At 42.2% G+C, this 27,665-nt stretch overlaps 1 protein-coding gene across 2 annotated transcripts in view; it reads left to right on the plus strand.

Moving 5' to 3' along the window:
• Window positions 1-7,727: 7,727 nt before the first annotated feature.
• Window positions 7,728-27,665, plus strand: part of ELMO1 (engulfment and cell motility 1) — a 504,510-nt gene continuing 484,572 nt past the window's right edge. Inside the window, exon 1 of one of the 2 annotated variants that reach the window (XM_074988098.1) lies at window positions 7,728-7,813. The gene's annotated coding sequence lies outside the window, so the exon portion shown is untranslated. Of the gene's footprint in view, window positions 7,964-27,665 lie in introns of both variants that reach the window. The other variant, XM_074988096.1, reaches the window with a different exon arrangement.

Raw genomic sequence — 27,665 nt, forward strand, 5'->3', positions numbered from 1 at the left:
GAATTTGTCAAAAGAACAGTAAGATTTTTATGTGATTGCTAATGGCGATAAGTATTATTCACTTTAAGGAAGGCTAGCAGAACTGGACCCTGATAGGTAATGAGCTGTGATTTCTAAATAGCTGCATTTTGTGTTGTGAATGAAACTAGTCTATGAAAAAGAGTCCTTATTATTACTGATACCCCATCATCCTTCGCCACGACTGCACGTTTCACACATCTGTTAGTTAGAATGGAATCCCTTTGAGGCAATGTTTGTAATTAATAACATATTTGTCCAGTGTCTAGCACAACTGGGCCTGTACCGAGCTGGGGACTCTAAACTGTACTGAAATATAAATAAGAAATATTTCTAATAAAGATAGAAGCAATGTTAAATGTTGTGACAATCCCCAATAATATTTGAGCAAGTAATGCTTCAAATCTAAACTAGATTTATCATGCAGTACACAGATTTGATAGAAGCATCAAGTATTTGTCAAATACTCACCTACCTGTACAAGCAACACTGAGTGACTGAAAAATTGCAGTATTTTCAAGAAGGTTTTCAATCTGGGAAAGAAGCAAGCAGTCTAAGTAAGATTGATGTGCATTTCCAATTAAAATAATTAAACAGAAAGTGAAAATAATTACAAACTGGGCTAATGAGTAGAAACATCCATCAAAATGAAATCTCTTTCTTCACCAGGTAGGATTATTATTTGTGTTACAATCACAACTAGGGGCACTGCACAAACATACTGATAGACAATACCTGTTTCAGAGAGCTTGCTCTCTAAACTGACTCAAGGCACAGGAAGCGGGAAATGACCCACCCAAGGTTACAGAAGTTAGCAACAAAGGCAGTAGTAGAACTCAGATCCCATGACTCTCAGAGCCTAGATCCTCAAAATAACACATTATAAGCTACCAATCATCCTTTGGCCATCTATGACAAAAGAAAAAAATGAAAGTAAAAAGGACACTGATGCTCAAATGTCATTCGAGAACCAGAGGTGAGCTTTACTTCGAAGTTTTAATGCATGGCAGATGGAAGGAATGCCATGGTTTGATGTTGATTTAACAAAGAAAATCAAGCAAATAACCACATTGACTCTGAGAGGGTGATTTAAGGAGTTTTTCTCTCTCCTGAGCAATCTTCTTGTGCTGCTTTTTTCCTAAATTCAGAGGTGTTTAAGCATTATATATTTTTTGTCCTCCATTCTACACATTTCAAAATATTAGCTGATGAATAGTAATTACTGGCAGTAACATAACATAAAGAGGATAAACTTCTGCCTCGCTATTCTGTTTATGCGGTGAAGAACTCTTAACGGATACTGGACACCATAAAATCCCTACATTGTTATGTATCTGTTGGACAACTGCCACATTAGACATATCATACAAGAATAAGCCTTGTTGCTCTGATTGGTAGGTACAATAGAAAGCTAACAGCCTGATAATGATCTGTAATCTAAAACAATAAATAATCGACTGCCTCCCTTCAGCCTGAAGGGGCACTTAGGCTTTGAATCCATAGGAGAGGACTCAATACACAGATTCTGATTTCAGCCGGCAGTGGGTCCAGACCTTGGAACGGACGGGATACCAATGGACCTCAACACATCTATCTGTGAACTAGATTTCACATTTGACCTGTGGGGTAGTTGCCACTACAGGGATAAGCACTGCTCTCATTTATATCTCTGCCAGCTGAATGTAGTTTAGCCAAATTGAAAGCGAGGTTTGGGTCAGGAATATGTCTTTAAATGGGCTTTAGAGTGCCTGAGTCTGATGCTAAGGGGTCTAAACTGGTGTTTCTCATGGATTTTTTTAAGGCCAAAACGATCTTCTAGACTGACTTCCTGTGTATCACAGGCCACAAGCCTTCCCTGAATTACTTCTTAAAATGCAATAGCTGTGGTTGTATGAGAGCCTGTGTTTTAGAAAAACACCCTGTCTTGATGGAAAAAAAAAATTCCAATGTTGTAGAATACAGGGCTGGAGAACCTTTGGTAAGTTGTTCCAGTGGTTAATTGACCTCACTATTAAAAATTTCCTCCTTATTTGTACACTGCTTCAACCTCCAGTCATTGGATCTTGTTCAAACTTTGTCTGCCAGGCTGAAGAACCCTCTGTTATTAAATGTCTGCTTTCCATATAAGTATTTACGGAGGTGATCAAATGACTTTTTGATCTTCTCTTTGGTAAGCAGATCAGACTGAGGCTACAACTACACTGCCACTTTAGCTCGCTGCAACTGTCTGTCTTCAGGAGTGTGAAAAAATGCCTCCTCCCCAAGCACAGCAAATTACAGTGCTGCAAAGCGCCGGCATAAACAGGCTTCCAGTGTAGTTGTTTGCTGCATGGAGGTGGATTACATAGAATGCTGGGAGAGCTTTAAGAGCTCCTGCTCTGGTGACACTTTCGTAGACAAAGCTTGAGTCTTTCACTTGCCTGGAAGACAAGGAAGCAGGTATAAGAAAATTGGGTGGGACCTACTCCACTTACACCCTCCTGACAGGTGCATCGTCATTTATCGAATATATAATATACATAAACCTTCTTAGACCCAGCCCTGGGATGTGTATGTTACAGTAAAAGCAGTTCTGAAAGCTCTGCTTTTCTGCTCAAAAGGAGTAATGTATATTTATGGCATGGGCACTGTAAGAGTTATGTTTTAACTGTTTGTTTCCTTGCTCCTATGTGCTTGGATTTGGTAAATGAGGTGACTGTTGTCGCTTAGCAACAATGTTGTTGTTTTTAAGCAATTATCTTTTGCTTTTGGAATTTTACTGTATTTCTGCGTCTAGATACTATGAGAATGGCACTATAAAAATATCTTCAGTAGATAGAGATAGGACTTTTCTTTATTTAATTTTTAAAAAACTTATTGTATGCATTTACAAAGTGGCTCCACTGTGTACCTCAAAACTGTTTTCCTAATACTTTTTAACAAATAAGAATCTCTCTGTCAACACTGTGGCAGAGTTAAAATGAGAGTACATATAATTTTGAAATGGATTTACTCAGAAATAGGCTTTGGAATATATTGATTTACTTAAAAAGCTCTTCGTATAACATGCATTTGTATAACTGATCTGACAACATTCATTTAGGGACCTTTCAGTATGAACAGAGATTTGTAAGCACATGACAAAGTAGTAACTGAGGTTCAACTGCCATAAAGAGCTTCTTTTAGAATTAGTGCCATCATGGTCAAGCAATTTAGCCAAAATTTTAGGGTCTGTTTTGAAATCTGTTATAAGCTGTATGCAAAAAATACTTTGTAGATAAACCAACTAGCCTGGTCAAAGCACTAAATGAAAATAATTTATACCTTTTTAAACATCAGCTTGCACCCCAAAGTGAATTAAAAGTTGTGGCTGTGAACCTGAAACTCCTTACTTTATACACACAAAGCAAATTTTTCATCTGAATAAGGACTATTCATGGGAGTAAGGATTTACAGCAGGGGTGAGCAAACTTTTTATGTCAGGTCCCACTTTTCGTCCTTGCAGTTAGCGGACCCCATCGCCATCTGCTTAATATAATCCAATAAATATATAATATAATATAAACCGAGTGACATTTGGGTTATGTTCATATGAGAAAAGCCCCTTCAGAATGAGTAAGAAATAAGTATGTAGAATGTAAAAACTTTATTAATTGGAATATAAATTTGAATACACTTAAATAGAAATAGTAACATATTTCAACATTTTTAATGAGACGGATGAACCTGAGACCCAGCAGCCGATTGTACTGTGCCCCCTCACAAAATTTCATGCCTTCCTGAGGGGATCTGCTCATCCCTTTGCTTATCCCTGATTTACAGGACAAGATTTGTATGCATACAGCACCACCGAAATTTGTCCATCTCTGGAACTGAGAGGCAGCAAACTGGATGTTGGATCACAGTGGTTACAAGTAAAGTTGTGTGTGGCAACCCAATGTGTACAAAAAATAGTCATGAGATCTTTAAAATGAATACAGACATTAGAGGACTGAGGGCACTGATTTTCAAAAGTCATAGAATTTGGGTGAACCAACTTGAGATGGCTTATAGAAAGCATTGAGAACCAGCTCTCTGCCCCTTTACTGTGTCTCAAGCCAGGCACCAAACATCATAATTCACTTGGAAATCTTTGCCTTTATTTTTAGGGGTGTTGTAGCTGAAGCACCCCACACAAAATAAAATGCACAGTAACATCCTGTGCTCCCTTGCTCCCTCTTTGGGATCTTTGGAAATATCAGCACACATATCAAGCCCAGTTCTTAGGGGCTGACTCGTCTAAGCCCACTGAAGTCAATGAGAGTCATACATGGCAGCAAAGTCTTTATTAGCACTGGTGCTGAGGGTCTATTTTGGTGGTGGACACAGCAGAGACCAATGATTAAATAAGCATTGAAAAGGATGGAAGTGGAAGCACTCCCATACCTCAGAAGTGTTTCTTCAAAGCCAGAATTGAGGTATATGTGCTAATCTTAAGGATTAAATTCCTGTCAATGCTGTACTGGATCTGTGGATAGTCTGAAGCACTTCAGAGCCTAGTCTTCAGAGTGTTTCCTAGGTTTTTCACCAGTATCAGCCATAAACATTCTCCTAAAGAGTTTGAATTCCAGCACTAACAAATTGAAGGCAACACTGATGTCACTGATTACGTTACCAGTCTGAGAGAGAGAAACTGCAATGTACTGTTATTTACTTGATTTGTTTATCTTAAAAAAAACCAAAACAAAACAAAAAAACCTCTTAGTAGTGTCAATGCCCCATTCCTGCAAACACTAATACACCTGTTTAACTTCATGGTGAATAGTGAAATTAACCATATATATGCTTGCAGGATCTGGGCCTGAGTTGATATTCATAAAACAGGTTAAAAAAGAGTTTGTTCTCAAAATTTTGTGTAAATTGACACCATCCTATATATTTACTTAAAGAGCTCTCCTTCCTACCAAAACAATAAATCAAAAAACAAACAAACACAATTAAACACATCCCCCAATCCCTTAACAAAACATGTTTCAACTGCAATATGAATTTTGTATTGACTGGTCTCTCTTCTTGGATAAACTTGAGAGCAGAAGTAAATGTTTCTTGGGATGGTTTTATAATTCCCCTTTATTCTCCTCTACTTCCTTTCCACGGTATCTTTTCTTTCTGGTTATCTCATTACATGACTTAAATATGAATCAAACATATACATTTTAGACTTTATATTTGAATTTTCACATCTGGTTTGTATCACTAGTTGTATCTTTATGTGGTATCTTAATTTAATAAAAAATAGCAAAACTTTAAAATTCTAGTCTAAAATATGTAGTTAACAGCTATCCTCACCCTCAGGCGACAAACCTCAGGCCAGAACACTCTTTCCTGAAGTAAATACACTCTGAGTGAGACCAAGATGAAGGAAGTTTCCCTGAGGATTCTGAAGTACCATGACTTTACTAGGACTTTCTTTGGCAGTCGGTCAATTCCACTATGCCAGCAGGTGGAAAGGCAATATGATCCTAGACTTCCTTACCTTTCCCAGTGCTGTGCTCACCATTGTCTGGCCACAGATTGCTCAATCTAATCTCCTCTAACCTGCAGATCCCAATATTGCAAAAAACTCTTATTCCATGTGGTCCTAACTTGAGGAAAGTTGAACAGGCAAATAAGTAATTCCCTTCCACACGGAAAGCATAGGGTTCTAGGCTTGCTAACTCTGCATGAAGCTATTCTGGGAGATTTTTTTTTTCCCTCACATGACATAATGTAATTTTCTTAAAATAACCTATTAAAATCTCTAGGCTTGCTTTCATTGGTCACCAGGAGAGCCACCCTGATTCTGGGAGACTCTGGGCCAATCATGCAGGGTTGGCAACCCTACAGATTTCACACATGGAAGAGAACTTCCATGTACTAGTCTTGGAGGTGTGATCTAGTCACTGATATCACTATCACTGTCATTCATAGTACAGTTTACAGTTTAGACCTGCATTTTTAATGTGTTAGTAATTTTACTCAAGTGAGTAGTACGATGTACTCATTCCCACTGAATTATTTAGTTAGTTCTAGCACACCATTACCACTCCAAACTTCATACCAAGAGTGAACATAAAACTTCCTCTTCCAAAGGACAGACTACCATCTTCTGCAGTTGATGCAGAGGGCCTAAAATTGTGGGATTCCTTCAAGGACAATGGTGCAAATAAATATTAGCTGATGTGTTGCTATAGCACTGTGACTGTAAGGCTGGGTCCTGAAAACACTTAAGCATGTGAGTGCTTTTATGAAGGTGAAATCAATGGTACTGTTAATTTAAGCAAAGTCATTCCTATATGTAAGTTTTGTAGTATTGGCACCAGCATTTGCTGCAAATGTTGGTGTTTTTCTTCAAATAATTATTGACAAATCATAGAATTTATTATACAAATCATTCACAAATATAACACTAGTTCTAGCAGGAACAAATGTGAAGATCTTAGGCAAACTCTGGATTCAGAAGCAGGATCTGAGCTCCTGAGAACACCTGGTATTTGAGTGTGAGTTTTGTAAATATGCATTGAAATAGCTATAATCTAAGAGTTTCAAAAGTTGTTAGTTCTTTGGGGTGCCTCAGTTTTTGGGTGATTTAAAGACATGTAAAGGGACTGATAGACAGTGGGAGCTCCATGCTTCCTGAAGGTCTGATTAAGTAAAGATCCCTTAAACTGGGTGCTTAAAATTAATCACTACATAAAATCTATTATAAAGCATATTAGGGTGATTGCCCTCTCCTGGTTCTCTTCTGAACTACAGATACGTGTGTCCTATTTGCTGAAACAAAATAAAATAGCAGAAACATAGCACTTTAAAGAATAACAAAAGTATTTATTTGGTGATGAGCTTTTGTGGGACAGACCTACTTCTTCAGATCTATTTGCTGAAAATTGAAGATGATTTCTTGTCTCCTGGTGCATAAATTTTGTGCAAAAGCATCTGAAATCTGCTTCTCCTTTTTTGAGTGCAAAAATACATTCCACCAAGAGACAGCTCACAGGCTGCTATGTGGTCATGGACCTGTTGCAAAATCATTCATTGCAGATAGACAATAAAAGCCTCTTAAAAATACCTTAATGCAAAAGTACTTAGGTTCCTCCTATTCTGTAGACCAGAGGTTCTTTAAAGGAGAGGGGGACTTCCCTCCTTCGTCCTTCTGTTTTTTAATCCCCCATATTATATATATATATATATATATATATATATATATATATATATATATATATATATATGGGAGGGGAGAAAGAAGTGTGTATGTGTGTATATTCTCATTTTTGCTCCAGAATCTGATGAAATGGGTCTTACCCAAGAAAACTCGCTCCCTAATAAATGCAATGGTTCGTCTCTAAGATGCTGCAGGACTGCTTGTTTTCTTGGGTGTGTGTGTTTAGTGTTGTGTTTTGGGTGAGGCTACACACTCACAGGGCTACCCCTCTGAGACGTCTACTCTGTGTATTTCAGTGACTGTTTAAAGAGCTCCGCAAAATGGAGCTAGAGGAACCATAAGGGCTGCATGGAAACCACGCAGCTTCCAGCTCCCCGCGACCGAACGAGCGGGCTGCAGGGTGCCCGCCGTTGCGACGCGGCGCGGTGCGGTGCCGTGCAGGTGCTGGGGAGTGCTCGGCGTGCCTTCGGAGGAGATACTTCGCCGATTAGCTCGGGGCTTCTTGCAGCTGCAAAGCGGGTGTGCGGCCAGCAGGAGGAAGGAAGAGGAAGTGAGAGCAGCGGCAGCAGCGGCGGCGGCGGAGTGTGTGCTGGAGTCTGGGGATGGGATAGAGTCACAAACACCACGGCAGCCGCGGTAAAGAGCCCAACTTCCATGGGGGGAGAGGCGCGGGCCGGGGGAACGACGCGGCGGAGCTGCCAGGCGCTGGCTACGGCGGGGCGGCCAACTTCCCCCCGGCGCCGCTCCGCGCTCGGCGGCTGCTGAAGGGGGCGCCGGGCTGGGAAGGTACTTTCGTTTCCGCCTGGGCAGGTCCGCTGGGGGCGGTGGCGGGGGGCTGAGGCGGGGACGGCAGGTTCCCGCCCGCGGGATGCAGGGGAGGATGCCGGCTGCGTGGGGGGCGGCGGAGCAGAGCCCGTGCGTGGCCCGGCGGGGAGGGGAGCTGGGGGTCGTGCCCTTGGGGCTTCACGGTCGTGCCCGGGCGGCCCCGCGGGGAGGAGGCGGGAAGCGGCGGGCGTCGCGCTGAGGAAGAGGAAGCGCAGCCGCCCTCCCGCGTGCTTGTCGGCGGGGCGGGGGCGCCGCTTTGCTGCCCTGCCGCAGCCTGTGCCGCTACCGGCCGGGCCGGGCGCCGCGCGGCTCTGTGTGCGGGCGGCGGGGCTCCTCGCGGCCACCGGGGCACGGCCTCCTCCCTGCGCGCCCCGTCCCAGTCCGCTCCGCCCGGACACCCGCCGCCCCGCTCTGCCTGCCCTGCTCTGCCGCCCCCGCATCCGAGCCCTGCCCCAGCCTGCTCCGCCGACCCCACTCCTCTCTGCCACCCTCGTCTCCCTCTGCTCCCTGCCCTGTTCGCCTTACTGCCCCCAGCTCCTGTCCCTGGTCTGCCTCTTACCCATCCTTGTCCGGTTCTCCTTCCCCACTGGCCCCTGCCCCAGCTCTGCACTGCCCGGCCTGCTTCTCCCCTGTCCTCCACGCGGAACCCCCACCTCCCCCGTGTCCCCTGCTTCCTGCTCCATCCTTGCCCTGTCCTCCTCCCTCTCACCTTCCTCTCTGCTGCCCCCTGTCTCCCATCCTGTGCTTGGGCCTCTCTCCACTGCCCCCACCCATTCACTTATCAGAAACAGGCGTTCTGTGCCCCCGTGTGTGATTTTTTTTTTTTTGCAATTTGCTGGGGGTGGGTGGGGGGTGGTGGTGGTGGTGATTGCTCTGTCTCCAGTCATCTGGAGATCTATATCTGCTGGTCCTGTTGTTTCAAAGCACAGGACCCTGGCAACTTGGTCTTCTAGACGGTTGACCTCATAAAGTGAGTTGGGAACATCTGTGTTAGCAATTGCATGTACCCTGCAAATGCAGTCAGGCAAAACCAGGCTGTCTGCAGAGCAGTGACAGAGGTAGCTGTGTTAGTCTGTATCTTAACAAAACAAAAAGGCAGACCTGTAGCACTTTGAAGACTAATAAAAAAAAAATTATGAGGTGATGAGCTTTGGTGGGGCAGACTCACTTCATCAGATCTGGAAATTCTGGATTCTGAAGAATTTCCAGATCTGAAGATTTGTGTCTGTCCCACAAAAGCTCATCACCTCATAAATCTTTTTATTAGTCTTGAAAGTGCGACAGGACTGCTTTTTTGTTTTGTGCAGAGCAGTGGACATTTGTGTGTCACTTACCCATGTAACTAGAGCATGGGGGAGGGGGAGATCATCCTGAGGGTCTGATGATCTCTTTAAAGTGTTGGTGAGGGAAGATAGTTGAACTGAGGTCCTTGCTCTCCTGTCTCCTCTGTCTTACCCTGTTATATATACTAAGTCATTCTCTGCATGTTATCTGTATTCGTTTAGTAAAGCTGATGCAAGAATGGATGCTCTTTTTTCTGTTCATGAGTGGCTTATTTTGGTTTAGTTTATATCTGTTTCTGATCTGTACAAGCTAACCTGAAATGAGCTTGATTTAAACAGACCTAAGAGTGGTGCTACTGGTTGGTGGGGAAAACCCTGAAGTTACAGCAGTACAACTCTGCATTATCCAGCCATTAGTTTATTGTTGTTGATTAGTCACCTTTTCTGAGTTCAGGCCTCTTCCCTTTGCCAAGAACTTTTGCCCAGTGCTCTCAGTAGGGGTGGCCTTTTCTAAGGTCTGTACCCATAGCAATAAAAATGATCTGGCTGAGGATGCATTTTCATATAAAATTATACTGGAATGTGGGTGGGAATTATGCATAACCATGGCACACAACCTCTTAAACCAAGTGGGTATGAAATCCAAGAAGTGGAGTGTTCAGTTTTTTGGCTTTAAGCCCTTAGGGTTTATGCTGATTATTTTTCCCTTGCAAAAAACACAATTGTCCAGCTCTCTCCTGAAAATGTATAAAATAAATTTAAAAGTTCCTGAAAAATATGGCTCTTCTAAATGTATTAATATATTTATTATTATTTTTATAAGCTTTCTCTTCACCTTTCAAGAGTGAAACATGGGACAAACATCCAGAAGAGAGAGAGATAATATAACAGAAGTATTATACTATACTATTATACTGTGTTAACTTCTTTATTATAGACAATATTGCCTATAATTTGAGCTTCGTGGTAAACCATTTGTGATTATAATATATGCATATGAAATATCTTCACAAGTATTTGTTTTTTTTTTTACTTTAGACTGCGCCTAAGCTGTCAGTGTACCTTATTAAAATCCTCATCAAGGGGAAGGTTGAGGAAGAGCTAGAACTAAATCCTTTATTACTCACAAGTGGAATGCTGGGCTAGGCAGTTGGATTAACTGTCTCATCAATGAGATAGAACATGCTCTTTCTAGATATTAAGAGATTATTCAATGTTTTTTGCAAATTTGCTTTTTTGCAGTTACATACCTCCTAAGTACAGTAAACTCTGTTTTAACCAGTACACTCAAATAACCAATGCTACCACCAGGTGCTATCCCAGCAGCTAGGTTTTTTCTTCTGGGTGATTGAGCTGCTTGCAGGTGGCAAAGGGATCTCATCCCGCCCCCCAGCCATTGATGCCCTTCCCCTTCTTAAGAAGGGACTAGTATTGAGATGAAACTGCTGCATCTGCCGCTCCCCATCCCTCCCTGGGCTTGGGTTGCAGAGGCTTCAGGGCTGCTTGACAACTGCTGCTAGTGAGGTGGGGAGGGAGAGGAAGGAGTGTCCATCAGCTGAGTACCAGCCCCTTTGTGCAGCAGCCCGTCCGAGGCCTGAACTGCTGAACCCTGGCAGGGAGTGTGGAGCGGACTGTGTGGGCGGAGGTGGCCCCTGGGGACCAGGCTGTCAAGAGCTTTGTGGAGGGGAGCACTGCCGTAGTGTGGCCCCACTGTTGGAGGAGTGGTGGCAAAGGGATCTCTCTCTGTTATCCATAATATTTTCATATCCAGCAACCTCCCTGTCCCAGGGCTGTCAAATATGGAAGAGTTTACTGTAACTGAACCCATGTCGAATGTTTCTCAGTGCAGAAAAATACCTGTGTTTTTTCATAACTTACTTTCCACTCAGCCTGGAGTTCAGTTGCTCTGTGGATCTAAAGCATTCTGTTTTCCAGACTAGTCAGTTCCACGATGGGGGAAGAATATTTAATTTGAATAGTATATCTAACAGCTGTAATCTGTGTAATAAATACTACTTAGGAGAAAGAGAACTTGTGGTAATTTACTGGTAAACCTCACTGTGGTGTAGCATTAAGGAAGCATGTGTGACAACATACATTTTAGGGAGTGATTGTCATCTTGCAGCAACTTTTAAAATTCTCTTGCATTAGTTGGGTAATAGTAAGATTAGCATCGTGTTGATTCATTAACTGTATTAAATGGGTACTGTTGGCAGATACTGCAGCTAATGTAGACCTTTGACCATCTGATTTGATTTAGTAATTTAGAGATCTGCATAATTCTCAACTTCTCTAGGCAGAGAGGCTGTGCATTTAAATGGGTTAATCATTTTGTGTAATCCTATTGAGGATCACAGTGCAGCATTGTATGTTTTATGTCGTCTCTGTAGATTGCAGTTTAGGTAAGAATGTAGCTGGCTAGGGTTTTGTGATGAGTAGCAGAAAATAAACTGAGGATTTCTACCCTCTTGATCTTGAAGTTGTTGAATTATACAAGAAAAATATGATAGAATTAAAGCTGAATGAATTTTGATGGTTGACTAGACACTCTTTTACTCATTGCTTGAACTGTATTTTTATCGTTGGAAATTCCTACTGTTTAGCAATACATTTTGTAGCTTATATATGGCAAATATTTTTAGAAATACAGTAGGTTGATGCAGGGAGAAAAACAATACTTCAACAGTGATCTACTCATTTAATCTCTTAGCATTTAAGTAGATTGTGTTGAGTTCACTGTGTTGATGACAGTGAGGACTTGATTTTTTTTTTTCTCCCTTATTGTTAACTTTTAAATGCGCTCTAGCAGGGTGTAATACGAAAAGTAAGTAAGAGGTTTAACTGTTACTGAAATGCTGTCACATGTGTGACACTTCCTTATACCGATGCCCTTCTGTGCAAATTGCAGATCTACAGTGCTGATGCTCCACCCTTCCTTCCGCTCTTTGTTTTCTCCCTCAATAGAAACCTCTTTGATTACAAGGTTTGAGCTCACATGTTTTCCTGTCTATGAAGGTCAGTCCTTCAGAGGTGTTTGGATTTGATCTCATGTTTTCCATGCTGATACAGACCATGCCTGAACATTTAAATATTGTTTCTTTTTCTTAAATTTAGTGCATGGGAAATTGAGAGACTGATATCCTTAGCCATAACTGCGACTAGCGCAAGGTTTGCTACATGGTTTCTCCAGTCAACCTCCCCCGCGGTCATACAGTGTGACTTCTTGTTACTCCAGAATTTGGCCTCAGCTTTGTCAAATAGATTGCCAGTCATAGCACAAAAGTCTTGAGTGGTTCTATGGCTTTGGTAACAATCCATTTGAGATTATGATGAGTCCATGAAATGCAACTTCCTCCCCAAGCTGGGCCCTATTGTAACTTGAATTTGGGTCTCCAGAAGAAAATGATCTAGTTTGCTGTTGATAAACTGGAGAGGGTTTAGAGAAGAGCCACAAGAGCAATTAAACTATTGGCAAACATATTTTATAGGCTCAGTCTAAGTTGAGGAAAAAAGGTTTAGGCATGGCTTGATTGGTCTATAAGTACCTTTATGTGGAACAGAAATTAGACATCAGATTTTAAATTTGACGATAGAACATCGCTCTAGCAGACCAAGGTACAACAAGAACCTGAAGTTAGACAAAGTCAGGCAAGAAATAGGACTCTCTTTGAGTCAGTGAAGTTAAACAAACATTGGAACTCAAGTACAGTAAACTCCTGACTTACATCTAGGTTGCATTCCTGGGCAACCATACAAAAGTTGAATTTGGCACAAGTTGGGACTGGGTGGGGGAAGCATCCTTGGTCCTGGCTGCACCTGGTTCCCAGCTCCCGTCCATTTGTGGGAGTCAGGAAACTGACCAGCTCCCACCTCTCACAAGGTTCATGGCTGCTGCCTGGCTCCCAGCTCTGCACTACTTGGTTTCAATAAGTTTCCTGCTCCCACAAGTGGAGGGGAGCCAGGACTGGAGGGGATCTGGGAGCCAGGCTGCTGCCTGGTTCCCAGCTCCCCACTACTCATGATTTTGAGTCGTGTTATTGCAAGTAACACAAGTCAAAATTGTGTAAGTCATGGGTCTACTGTAGTGGTAGATTGTCCATCACTGAAGATTTTAAAATCAAGATTACATGCTTTTAAAAGAGATGCTCTAGTTCAGACAGATTAACTCAGGGAAGTTCTTTGGCTTGTATTATACGGGAGGTGTGTCCACCAAATGATCACAGTGGTCTTTTTGGGCTGTATGCATCTCTGAATTATAGTCTGTGAACCTTTTTGTCTGTCTGAAGTTGATGTGCTATATGTCCTTATTAAATTATTTTTTAAAAATCTCCTGTAAAATGTGTTGGATTTTAAGGATGCTGGAGACCAGAGTTAGCCACTGTGCCATTCTGTGAATGAATGGGAATGTAAGCTTCTCCTCCTTGCCCTGCCAGTGTACATCAGTGCTATTCTGAATGCACAGGGGAGAGAGTATTTCAAATCTCTGTACCTGTGTCAAACTATTGCATGGGGCTTTGCTATATGTGATTTTTTTCTTTTTTTTTTTTTTTTTTTTTTTTTTTTACAAATGTTGCAAGACACAAAAGGGTGATTTATTGATAGGTTGGCAGCCCCAGTTTTGAATTTCCTTCTTGTCATCCAGTTGCTGTTAAGAATGCTACTAATTGGGAGATGAACGCTATAGGAAATTGATAATGCTTTACCTCTCTCACTGGTTCAGGTCTAGTACTAGGGCATTGATTTCTTAACTGTGGTCTGTGGGTTGCTATTAATTTGTGGCACACTAGCTCATAGCCCATGGAGAAGAGGGTAAGTCATGTGCTGTTTGTGCCTTCACCATGCTTCTGCCTGTCAAACAGCTAAAAAATCAAAAGTCAGCTAAAAATGTTATCAATATTTTCTGGTGTCAGTATTCATGTAAACAGCTGATGTAGTGGCAAGAGGTATGTTATTGATGGCCAGTTGAAAGGAAAGAGGTGTGTACAACTAATTGTGAATGACAGTGGAGGTATCCCTGAGGCACTCAGTCTGCTAAGATATAGCCCATACTGTGGAGAAGTTTGGGAACCTCAGGTCTTAGCTGTTATCTTGGAATTATCATTTGGCCTATGTTCAATGAGTTACTTTCAGTCAGGTTCTCATGGGCAAAACAAATGAGTTTCTTTTCAAGTTGTCTAGGTGGCACTTGGAGAGCATATTAAATGTAGAAGTGTTGACTCCTTGTGAGTATGGAACTGACCAATGGGAGTGTGGAGTCTGTGTTTAGGGCAGGGCAGCACATGGAGCCCCCATGTGCATGCTGCCTAGAAACAGGATGTGCTGGAAGCATCCAGGACAGAGTCAGAGCAGACAGGGATTCCCCCTTAGTTTTCAAAGTGTGGTTCACCTGTGTTAGCCAGCAGCCAGGGTCCCTTGGTGCTGAGCAGGGCAACCCAGTGCTGGGTCACAACCTGAAAGTTGAAAACCTCTGGTGTACACAAGACAATTAGATTTACCCAGGATATTGCTCAGAGCTGTGAAAAATCCACTCATGAGTGATGTAGTTGAGATGACTTAAGTCCCTGTATAGACAATGCAAGGTCAATGGATCTTCTGTCAACCTAGCTCACTGATTCTCAAATGCAGGTGAGCCATAAGGCTCAGGACTCACTCCCTCCACAGCAGGCAGCCCCCTCTAGTGCTCCAGTCCTGTGGTGTCCCCTCCGTCCCTGTGAGTTTTTTTGCACCAGCTTCCCACTGCAGGCAGGGAGAGGGGGCAGCCCTGAGGGCTGGATCCAACTCATGGGGGAAGCAGCAGCTCCATTCATGTGCTGCCACTCCCCCTTCTCCCAGCTGAGTGAATGCAGTGCTAGAAAATGCTCATTGGAGTGCCAGGGGAATGAGGTGTATCAGGTGGGAGGCCAGGTCAATGATTGGTTGGTTGGTTGGTGTTTGTTTGGACGACAGTTGCCTCTCACTTGAATCCCCTAACTGATTTTTCTGTAGCTCAGTGAGCCAGAATCCATAAAAACATTCCTTACGCATGCCATAAAGACAATGTTGAAAACTTGTTTGGTCATAAATTAATTAATTTTCTTATTTAAAACAACGTTTGGTAAACTAACATGATAATGCTTAATCTGTTAAGTTATATTGATTATTAATATTTCCTTTCTTACCAGTTATATAAACCCCCTTATATTAGAGTTTCAGTCATCTAATATAAATTTGGTATTTAGGATATTTAGAGATAAGCAGATGCATTTTGTCATCATGGGTTGTTGGCAGGTGGTCCATAGAAATGTTTGCATTGAGCGCCATGGGCCAAAAAGTTTGAGAACCAGGAAGGGGGATTAATTACCTTGACAGGAGACTGCCTCTCATTGCTATGAGTCTACACTGAAGTGCTACAATGGTGAAATTGCAACACCACAGTTCTGTTGCTGTAGCTTTTTAAGTGTAGATATTAGGTATGTTTAAGATGAGTGAGGACAGATGGGGGATGCAACAAAGCAATGAGATCACACTGGTGCATATGATATTAGGGAATGGTATGAGTGCACCAGTGGCCTACCTGTGATCAAGTGTATTGTGGGCATCACAAGAAAGGAGAGCTTTGAAGGAGGAGATGTAAAAAAATGAAAGTAAAAGCTGGCCAGAATCTCCTTGTATAATTTTTTTCCCCTGATCTCCTGCCATATCTACATCACTGGAAGTAGGATTTTGGATTGGTTTCTACAATGGTGGTGATCATTTATTGAGTATTTTGTTGGGGTTTCCTCTTCGCCCTGCCCGTCCAGTTTAAAAATCTGATTCTGGCCCACGAATTTTCAGCAAGCACAACTCAAAATGGTTTCTGATTGCTTTCATATTCTTTTCATTTATCTTCTCTAGTTTACCTGTCTATATGCAGACGTTTCTACTAGATGGTTAATCTGCTGCATCTTGGATAGCCAGATACAGCTCTTTTTCTATTGTTTGAATTTATTTAGACTTAACTCCACTTGCATTTTTCTAGAAGATATTTTAGTTCCTCAATTAGGTAACTTTATTAAATATTTGCAAGAGATTCTCTCATATGGTTCTTGCATTAGTTCTAGACATCACAAATGCATAATTGCCTATACACTTTTAGGATCTACAGTTCAAATTATTACACAGACATTAGGAGTACAGAACAATCTGTGAAATGATACATCATCCTGTTTTTAGCTGTCGTTTTAATACAGACATGTTAAAACCTACTTTTTTCTTCTCATATTTATTAATGACAAGGGAGATTTGGTCAGTGTTTCGAAGAGAAAACTTTAGATTCCTGAAGTGTAATTATTTCTAAACATATGTTTAAAAACAAGCCCTCCACCTCCCCAGTATATCAGTGTGTGCCTGTTTTGGGCAGATGATCACATTTCCTAAGGCCTTTTGCATATATTGTTCCAGTTGCAAATATTGACAAATATTCTTTCTATCTGTTTTAAATCTGTGAAGTTTATAATGTACTTTTTAACAAATAAATCCAACCTTTTAAAGTTAGCTAAATTAAATCAACACAAAAATGCCAATAAAGCAACACAGTCCATATGAAAATCACACATGAGCCTTAATTTTGTCAAGCTTTTTTTTTTCTTTTTCAGGTAATGTCCAAGATTATCATAACTGGAAGTATTTAGTGTGGTTTTTTTTTTTTTTTTTCCAAATTGTGCATTTGACAATGCTTTGTTTCACTGTTCCCAGGTACAGTTAGTCAGACCTTGATTCTGCCGTCACTTACAAACATGCTTAAAGTTAAGCATATGAGTAGTGTCATTTGTTATATTCATGCCCTGAAAGTTGCACAGGAGCAAAACGTGTGCTAGTTTGGGGCCAAAGTCAGTTTTCCCAGTGTCTTGATCTTTCACACCAATATTTGAAATATGAAGATGTAACTATGCAGACCTGCACGTGCATTGTTAGGGAGCTTACAAGGCTTTGGGGGTGGGGTACGGAGAAAAGATGTCGAGAAACAACTTCTTAATTTGTTTTCAGAAACCGAATAGATTTCAAGTTGGCAGTGTCTGTTTAACTAGACTGGAGTCTTCATCATCAAAATGGAGTCCAAAGATAGGTATTCTGTTATATTTTGAATCTAAAGGGCAAAATGTTATTCCCTCAACAAATATTCTGCATCTACAATTCACATGAAAAATGTGCAGGGTTTGTGGGGTGCTGAATTCTAAATTAGGTTCATAAACTAATCAAGTCAGTCCTTATTATAATGTTCATATTGAAGATCCTTTCTTAAAATGTTGTTCCATATTTTGATATGTGCACATATATTGGTCTTAAATGCCATAAAGAAAAAGGAATTCATAAATACTAAACTCCTGTCTTCTGGTTAGAATGTGCTGTATTACGGTGGTGGGTAGCCTTGCCTTTCTCCTTTCCTAAAGAAAGGAAGAGAGAGATTATTATAATACAGGCTGATATACTGCAAGTTTTTTGCAGATATATTACATTCCAATAGCATCTTTTCCATCCTTTTTTATAATATAATCACACTAGTTTTCATAGCAACAGTTGTGGCTTGTACTGGAAATTTGAAATATGATAAGTATTGGCTCAGAGTTACAAAAATCAGTTTATCCAAATGTCCAAGTACTGAGCCAAACTAAGGTTTTGTAAAAACCACTCTCCACACCCGAACATAAATACTAGTCTTTTCGTTCTGGAAATGAAATTCAGTATGTCATTTGGCTAGTAGGCATTTAAAATGCTAGACTTCCCTCCCACCACCCTCAGTTTTCTATTTTTGCTTTCCTTCCCTTGAAGTACCAGGTCACACAACTATTGTCTAACTCCATCCCCTGTGGTACAAGTGCATTCCTCTCACCAACCTTCTCCTAGAAATGGACAGACGGGTCCTTCCTTACTTCCTGGGCTCACAAAATTCAGGAGCTAGATGTGGAGTGCAAATCATATCTGTGTCTTTATGTGAATCCTCTTTGGTGATCCCATCTTGTATGTTCACATCTCTTGTTGCTGTAAATTTTCCCTCTCTGGAAAGTATGAAGATTGAAATCACTTATTAGTGAGCAAAGGACAGATAGTTTGGACATTATTAACAGCATTAGTTACAGCACAGTAGAAGTTTGTGGACAAATCACAAAACCTTCAAAAATATGTTTTCCTCACTTCAAGTTGGCAAAAATAACTCACACTTGTGGCAAAACCTGCAAAATCTTGTGGTTCTCCTCTTTGATCTCTGTGTATAAAGAGCTAAGAAAAAGATTTTCGAGTTAATTGGACCCCTTTTCATTGAAAGAGCATCCTAGTTTGCTGCAGCAGAAATGCCAAATTTTTTTTAAAAAGTGCAGAAAATTTAGAATGTAATGTGAAAATCATCAGTTTTGTGGGAATTTTATTAGAAACTAAAATTTGAGCCACAAAACAATGAAAACTAATGCGAAATTTTGAGAGAGCAAAATGTATAACTTCCACCCAGCTTGTGGTGCAGAACAGCACAAACAATATAAGAATGGCTTTACTTGATCAGATCAGGAGTTAGTCTAGCCTGCTATCCTGTCTTCTGAAAGTGGCAGGGGCCAGATGCTTCAGAGGGGCAATTAAACAGTGATCTGTTCCTTGTTGTCCTTTCCCAAATTCTGGCAGTCAGAGGTTTAGGGACACCCAGAGTGTGGACTTGTAAGCTTGACCATCTTGGCTAATGGCCACTGATGGACCTCTCCTCAATGAACTTACCCAGTTCTTTTGGAACCTATTTATATTTTTGGCCTTTACAGTTTTCCATAACACAAGTCTGACGCGTTGATTGTACATTATATGAAGAAGTACTTCCTTATATTTGTTTTAAACGTGCTTCCTATTAATTTAATTGGGTGATCCCCCAGCTCCTGTATACCATGAAGTACTAAATAAAATTTTTTCCTCTATGCCATTTATGATTTTATATACAGCTGTTGTATCGTTTCTTAGTAGTTTCTTTTCCAAGATGAAAAAGCCTAGTCTTTTTAATCTTTCTTTGTGTGGAAGTTGCTCCATACCTCGTTCATAAGCCCTCACAAATCTATGGACATCCACTTTATATCTGTAGGCGTCTGCATCCACGGATGTCGGTATGCACATCTGTGGCTCACAGAAGGCTCTACTGATAATTTCTGTTGCGTGTTTCTGTACTTCTTCCATTTCTTATATTTTGTGATTGGTTGGTCAGAACTGTATCTAGTATTCGATATGTGGGTATACCATGGATTTATATAGCCACATTGTATTATCTGTCATATTTATCCCTTTCTGATGGCTCCTAACATTGTTTGCTTTTTTGATTGCTGCTGTATAATTGCAGACGTCATTTCTGAGAACTAGCCATGATGGCTCCATGATTAAAGTGGTAACTGGAGGCCATCTTTTAGATGTGTAGCTGAGGTTTTATTTTCCTACAAGCCTTATTTTGCCCTCATATGTTAAATTCAATTTTTTGTTGCCTAGTCACCTACTTTGGTAGATCCTCTTTTTATCTCTTTGCAATCAACTTGGGATTTAACTATCTTTGAGTAATTTGGTAGCATCTGCCAACTTTACCATCTCATTGTTTACCCCTTTTTATGACCAGTATGTGTTCTAGTACAGATCTGTGGAGGACCCTGTTTACCGCTTTCCATTGTGAAAATTGTCCATTATTCATACCCTTTGTTTCTTGTGTTTTAATCAATTATTAGTCTATGAGAGGACTTTCCATCTTGTCCCATGATTGCTTGGTTTGCAAAGGCCTGTTGGGTGGGATCTTGTAAATGTCCAAGTACACTAAATACACTGGATCACCTTTGTCTACGTGCTTGAGAGTTCTAATAGATTGGTGATGCACAGTCCCCCTTTACAAAAGTTGTGTTGACTCTTCCCCAACCCATCATCTATATGTTTGCAAGTGTTGTTTTTTTAATTAGAGTTTCAACAAGTTTGTAGATTTGTCACCTACAAAGGATGATTCAGCTGCAGGAATCTCCCTTGTCTGCCCTGCAGTGAAGACCATGCAAAGAGTTAATTTAGGTTTTCCATAAAGACTTGTCTTCCTAGAATACTCCTTTAACACCTCAATCATCCAGTAGGTCCACTAATAGTTTGGCAGGCTTCCTGCTTCTAAAGTAGTCTAAAATGTTTTTGGCTGTTAATTTTAGTTTTTTATTAGTTGCTCTTCAGATTCTGTTTTGACCTGCCTAATTGTATTTTTACCCTGCCTTGGACTTGCCAGAATTTATTCCTTTCTGTTTTCTTCTGGAGCGTTGGCTTCCAATTTTTAAGGGATGAACAACTTGTTTACTCTATTTAGTTTGAGCTTCTATTATGGTTGTGTTGGTGTTCCCCCAAGACCTCTTCCACTTGATTCCCCAAGAAAGCAGTTTGACTCCAGTCTCATTACTCAGGCTCCTGTTTTTGGCATACAGCAAAGGCTGCATCAGTTGATCTGACTACCATGTAGGGGATGATGATGCAGGATGTGCCATGCATCTAAAGTTACATAGCACACTGTTCCTTCATATACATTTACACATTAGATTGCATCACATATTTTGGGATTGTCTTGTTTACTTCGTAACAATCCATGTACAGCAAACACTGTCTGTGCACTACTTAATCTCTCCCTCATCTTACTTTCCAGACTTAGCTTATCCACTGTAAATGGTTCCCTAGGTGTTACTAAGCTTAGCTAGCTAACAGTCAATTTCCAGCCTGCTGACCCATTTACCTCATTCCTAATCGTGTCTCCTAAGAAATAAGGTTTCTCTCACCCGTATTGAGCCAGGCCTACATTCTGCAGCTTTTGTTTTACTTTTAATATTTGTCTTATTTGCACTTTTTCTTTTTCTGCTTTTTAAAATTTGAATTTTATCTGTACAATTTTATGATACAGTATTTATTTTGGGTAATATCTATTTATTGTTAAATAGAACTTTTTGATAAAATTCTAGTGGTTGGGTGCCTTATTTTTGATTGATTGTTACTATTTAAAGTAACAATTATCAGAGAGGTAGCCGTGTTAGTCTGTAGCTTCGAGAACAACAAGAAGTCTTGTGGCACCTTATAGACTGTCAGATGTTTTGGAGCATAAGCTTTTGTGGGCAAAGACTCGCTTCATCAGATGCGTGAGTGAGGGGGGGTGGTTTCAGAGGGGTATTTAAAGAATGGGGTCCCAGAAAGAGGGAGGGCCAGAGCTGACGAGGTCTGTTCAGCAAGGTGGAAATAGCCCATTATTAATAGTAGGTATCAAAAGAGGGAAAAAATAAGTCACGTCAGACATGGGGATACGAGCCATTGTCAGAGTAATGGGAAAATCTTAACACCCAGGGCAGAGAAGCTGCCTTTGTAAGATGTGAGCCACTCCCAGTCTGTTTAATCCTTGGTCAATGGAGTCAAATTTGCAAATAAATTGTAGCTCAGAGATTTCTGTCTTCATTTGATTTTTGAAATTTTGGGAAGGAGGCTCTTGAAGAGTTCCATTGTGATTTCAACAGTTTCCACCCCACCATCAACCTTAGCCTGGGCCAGTCCACACAAGAGATTCACTTCCTGGACACTACTGTGCAGATAACTGACAGTCACATAAATATCACCCTATATGGAAAACCCACTGACCGCGATGCTTATCTACAGGCCTTCAGTTTCCATCCAGGGCATACTACATGATCTGTTGTTTACAGCCAGGCACTAAGGTACAACCATATTTGCTCTGATCCATCAGACAGAAACAAACATCTACAAGACCTTTATTAAGCTTTCCTCAAACTACAACACCCACCTAAGGAAGTGAGGAAACAGATTGATAGAGCCAGGCGGGTACCCAGAAGCCACCTGCTATAAGACAGGCCTCCCAAGGAAAACAAGAGAACACTACTGACCATCACATACAGCCCCCACCTAAGGCCTCTCCAACGCATCATCAGTGATCTGCAACCCATCCTGAACAATGATCTTTCACTCTCACAGACCTTGGGAGGCAGGCCTGTCCTCGCTTACAGAGAGACTGCCAACCTTAAACAAATCCTTACCAGCCACTACAAATCACAAACCAGTGGCTCTAGGCCTGTAACCAGCCCCTGCAACAGTCCTCACTGCCAACTCTGCTCACATATCTACACCAGTGGCATCATGACAGGACCTAACATCAACGATACCATCAGGGGCTCCTTTACCTGCACATCTACTAATATAACGTATGCCATTATGTGCCAGCAATGCCCCACTGCAATTTACATTGACCAAATTGGACACTCTCGATGTAAAAGAATAAATGGAGATAAATTAGACATCAGGAATGGTAATATACAGAAGCCTGTGGGGGAACATTTCAATACTCAGTAGCAGATTTAAGGGTGGCCATCCTGAAACAAAGAAACTTCAAAAAATCAAATGGAGAGAGAGATCTCTGAGCTGCAATTTATTTGCAAATTTGACTCAGTTAACCAAGGATTAAACAGAGACTGGGAGTGGCTCACAGTTTACAAAGGCAGCTTCTCTTTCCTGGGTGTTAGATCTCCCCATTAGATTCTGACAATGGCTCATATCCCCATGTCTGATCTGACTTGTTTTTTTCCTCTTTTGATACCTACTATTGATGATGGGCTATTTCCACCTTGCTGAATAGACCTTGTCAGCTCTGGCCCTCCCTTTTTTTGGGACCCCATTCTTTAAATACCCCTCTGAAACCACCCCTCCATTCACGCATCTGATGAAGTGGGTCTTTGCCCACGAAAGCTTATGCTCCAAAATATCTGTTAGTCTATAAGGTGCCACAAGACTTCTTGTTGTCTTTAAAGTAATGTAACTAATAACATAAAAATAACTTGTATAGCAGTTCTAAATAGGAGTTCAGTATGTGAGCTTATTTTCTACATTTGCTGATTTGTGTGTGCATGTAAGCTAGGTTGGGTTTTGGTGTTCTTTTTTGTTTTTTCTTTTTCTTTTGAACTTCTAAAGGATTTTAATTAAGAAATATTTTTATAATAGGAATGCCTAGTATAACTTTTAATTTTATTTTCATGATAACTGCTTTATTATTGACAAAGGGAATTAGGGATTTTATTTTGGGTTTGTCTTTATTTTATGGGTTTTTTCTCTTACATTAAGCAATAAATATTAAACTTTGTGAAAGCATCAGGGCAGTTGAAGGGCTAACTAACAAAAAATAAGGCTGTCTGGAGATGCTCACTGCCGCATAGTGTCTGTCAGTTCTGTAAGTGTGAATAAAATACTTAGATGAATTTCTAATAGAATTTTTTAAAAGCTGTTTTTATGTATATTTTATATTTTTAAAAAATGTCTTTTGGATTTTTTTGGTCTCATGTTTATTATGAGAGACTGACTAGCTTGGCTTCTCTTTTACTAGCTGAAGTTTTTTCAGTTTCTTAAGTTTTTTTTTCACTTTTTCTGGGGGGGGGGTGTTATGAACAAATGACTCATCTAAGTTGATTACATTTCTAAACTGCTATTTTTATTTCTACATTTAAGCTTGGACCAGGTGTGTTCTCCCCCTCCACCCCCCAGTTGAGATGTCTTTTAGCCTAGACTTTGATAACTGCTGTATTTTAGCAAAGTTAGGTTTTCAGTTCCATCTTTTCCTTTGGTGTCTCACCTATCTGATTTTTAACTAAGGCCATGTCTTCATGGGCAAACTACAATGCAGTAAAGCAGCCCCCAGTGCTGCAACTTTTGCAGTGTCCACCCTGGCAAGGCACTTAGTATGCACTAGCTCCTCAGTGCCCTCTAAGTAACCACCTCCGTGAGAACCCTAGAGCTTGCTGCACACTGGATATAGTGCTGGAGTGCCAGTGTGGATGGTCTGGTGTGCTACTGCACCCTGACTGGTCTCATTCCACAATGCATGTTTTTGCCCCTCTGATCAGCTGTTTGAATTCTACTGCTGAGGTGATCAACCCTTTGTGTTTTTTTTTGAAATTTGAAAGTCTCCTTCCTCTTTGCTCAGCAACACTTGATGTGTTCTTAGCATGTTCCTTCAGCTGGCCGTGCCTGCTCCATGCACCAGGAGATCCCCCTACTTGGAGCCATGCTGAGGTGCTGGACCTCATCGGCCTTTGGGGAGAGAAGGCAGCCCAGTCCCAGCTGCGCTACAGCTGTAGGAATTATGATACCCATGGGCACATTTCTAGGTGCAGGACCGAAAGAGGCCGTGACCAAGAGAGGTAGCATCTACACTACGAGATAAATTCGAATTTAAGGCAGTTAGCTCTATTACCACATGACTGTCCTCACTGTAAATGCCATTAGCTTGATTTTGGGAGCACTAATATTGAGATTACAAAATTGTAGTTACCTGACGGGTATAGCATCAAGCTCGAATTCAGAAGTTTGATTAAAGGCGAGTGTGGAAGTGCCACACCTTAAAATCAAATTTATTAGCTTTCAGGGACCTGGGAAAGTGACAGTGCTGCTACACCTGGCTCCCAGCTTCCCATTACAGTAAAACCTTGATTTTTATGGACCCCAATTTAGCAGACTTCAGAAACAATGGACGTCTCCCGTTCTTCCTGAAGCCTACTAAATAGGGGTCAGTAAAGTCTTAAAAGTACTTCCTGCCCTGCTCCCACCCACAAATTAAGGGACTTACCTGCGGCAGCCCACGGAACCTCTGCCGCTGCCACCTCCTTTGCCAGAGCCGCCATGTGCGTGGTGACCCCTGCGGCCCAGCGACTCCAGCTATGTGGGGCCAGCCCCGTGGCCACGTGGCTCCGGCCACGCAGCTCCTGCCATGGGAGATGCAGGTGGCTCCAGCCACGCAGGGCCAGGCGCCCTGCTGTCAGACGGGTCCTGCCAGGGGAGGTGCAGGCGGGTCTGGCCATGCTTCCTGCCTGGCCAGGTGCCCCACAGCCAGGTGGCTCCAGCTGCACAGTGCCAGAGCTGGTGAGTGGCAGGGGTTTGTTTGTTTTTTTGTTTTGTTTTTTTGTTTGTTTTGGAGGGGGTTGTTTTGGGGAGGTTGTCTTTTGTGGGGAAGTTGGGGTGGACTGGGGCTGGGGGAACCTACATGGAGTGAGAGTAAACTCTCACATTTAACAGACTAATGGGAATAACGGACAGACCTTTCCCCCATTACTGCATTAAATGGAGGGTTTACTGTACTTGCAGGAGCCAGAAGACTGACCAGGTCTGCTGCTCCTGGCTCAGAAGCAGGGCTGAGGGAACTGTGGGATAGGGTCCCACAATGCACTGCTGCCACAGTTGGTGTTTGCTTCCTCACTGAAATCAATGTGTTGAATTTGTTAGGAGCCTGTGGGAAGTGAGGATACTCAAAACGAATTTAAAAAAAAAAGGCATTATAAAATCAATTTTAATAAATTTGAATTTATCTGGCGGCATAGCAGTAGCAAGAGACTGCAGTGCAGGTCAAATAGAAGGAGCTGTGAAACACCCACCGCAAGGTATGGGAAACAAACTGCCATTCTGGTGCTGTACTCTTAACCTGCAGGTGTGACAAAGAGCTGGATGACCCACGTTCACTCCAAAGACCCCTGTGCATATCTTGATGGATTGAGGGGCATCCGCCTGTGGCCTGAGACAGGCTGAGGGAATTGTGGCAGTGTGTGCTTGGGGGAGAGAGGGAGCCAGAGGAGGACGTGGCATCCATAGAGGCTTGCAGTCAGGAGTTTTTCTGTATGCCTGAAGAGGCGAGTCAGTTTCAGCCTTCAGAGGCTGTGGATGATGTGACGGGTAAGTGGGTTTGGTCTCTGGAACCACTGGGTTTGGTCTCTGGAACCACTGAAGCAACTTTTCTGGAGTTGAGAGGGTTACCGAAAGGAAGTGTTTTGGCTCTGTGGTGCTGCTACCAGCAGAGGGTTGGTCAGATGGTGAACAGACGGTTGATGCAATTGCTTCTGTCGTAGTAATCTGCCTCACAGACCTCAGTGAAAGCTTCGTGCAGCAGCTGTGCCAGCCTCCTCCTCAAATATGCTGGCAAAGCAAACAAGGTATTTGACCCCTGACAGCTGACATTTCCCATACCACTGTGCCAGCAGTGTGCACGTGTGCATGTGGTGTTGGGGTGGGGGGGGGGAGGAAACTAGTGCTGCACAAAGACCAGCCCTTGTATGGCCCCAGTCGAAACTTGTAGCCAAGTGTAAGACCATCCTTTGCTTCTCTGCTCACCATAAGCAGCCAAATATCTTCCAGCATGAACACAACCTGTGGAAATGAGTCGCCATTAATCGTAGGGCATCTTTGCAGTGCTTTCCCCAAGAGACACCTGCTCAGAGAACAGAACAGCCCTGCACCACTGAATTCCCACCCTCCCAAGGGATTTCTCTGCAAGTCTGTTAGAAGGGTTTCCCCTGCCCCACCCACTGCACCTAGTGTTTTCCCTGGTTTTGAACGCACCATGGTGAAGTTTGTGTGTTATGTACCCTTGCTCTGGGGCCAGGCAGGGAGTGCTAGGTGTGTGTGAATATTGCAACTGTTTGAAAGGGGCTTGGGACACTTCTGATGCTAGGGTTAACAGTGGACCTTTTGCAACGTGTTGCAGTTTTGGCCTGATAGAGCTGGCTGCAGAATGCCATTCTTAGGAAGTTCTAATTCCCACAGAGCATCTCAGAAGAGCAGGGAAGTGTCTAAGAATGATTAGCGAGGAGCTTTTGTGAAACATCCTGAGGCATCCTGACACCAACCACACACAAGTACAGAAGTAGAGGGACTGTGAGCATAAGGAGATCACATAGCATCTCCTAAACGTTCTGGAGTGCTCCTAGCAGCTGCGAAACCCGACCCTCCAGCCCCCAGAGTACCAAAACTCTCTTCAGTACATTCAGAGAGCTGAAGGAGGAGTCAGCGGAGGCAGCATCTGCAGCCACAGATGACTTCTTAGAGAGCTGCAGGTTGCCGGCCCCTGGTCCATGCTGACTCCTGTAGACTCAGTGGCCATCTGCACGCAGCCTAGCCCTGAAGAACTGCAGCTGCCCCTTGCACAGCATATCCGACATAGGGCTGCATATGAACCTTGGACATACAAAGACCTGTAAAATTCCGTGGGCCTGGCTCCCTTCCTGCCTCCCAGTCTGCACCCTGTTTCACAGAATGCAGATGTTTCATGCTTCATATGTGTCCTACACTCATTGTTCAATAACTGAAATTCATGTGTTTCAAAGAAATCTTTACTCCTTACAAGAAAGCAATCGTATCCCAGCAAAGCTACAGCCACAGAAGCAATAAGTGCTGTGCATGGACCAATCAGTAACCCCCTAGCAACACAGCCACTGCATTCTCATGCATAGCAACAAGTTTCACTGACATCAGCATTAAATTTGTGCCTCAAGGCATTCCTGGTCTGTGTGACCCAGTGCTGTGCTGCTTTAGTAGTCTTGGTATTGTGCTGTTTAAACTTGGCCTCCAGCTGCTGTGACTCAGCA

Source organism: Carettochelys insculpta, chromosome 2 (assembly GCF_033958435.1).
Source record: "Carettochelys insculpta isolate YL-2023 chromosome 2, ASM3395843v1, whole genome shotgun sequence".
Classification (NCBI taxonomy): Eukaryota; Metazoa; Chordata; order Testudines; family Carettochelyidae; genus Carettochelys; species Carettochelys insculpta.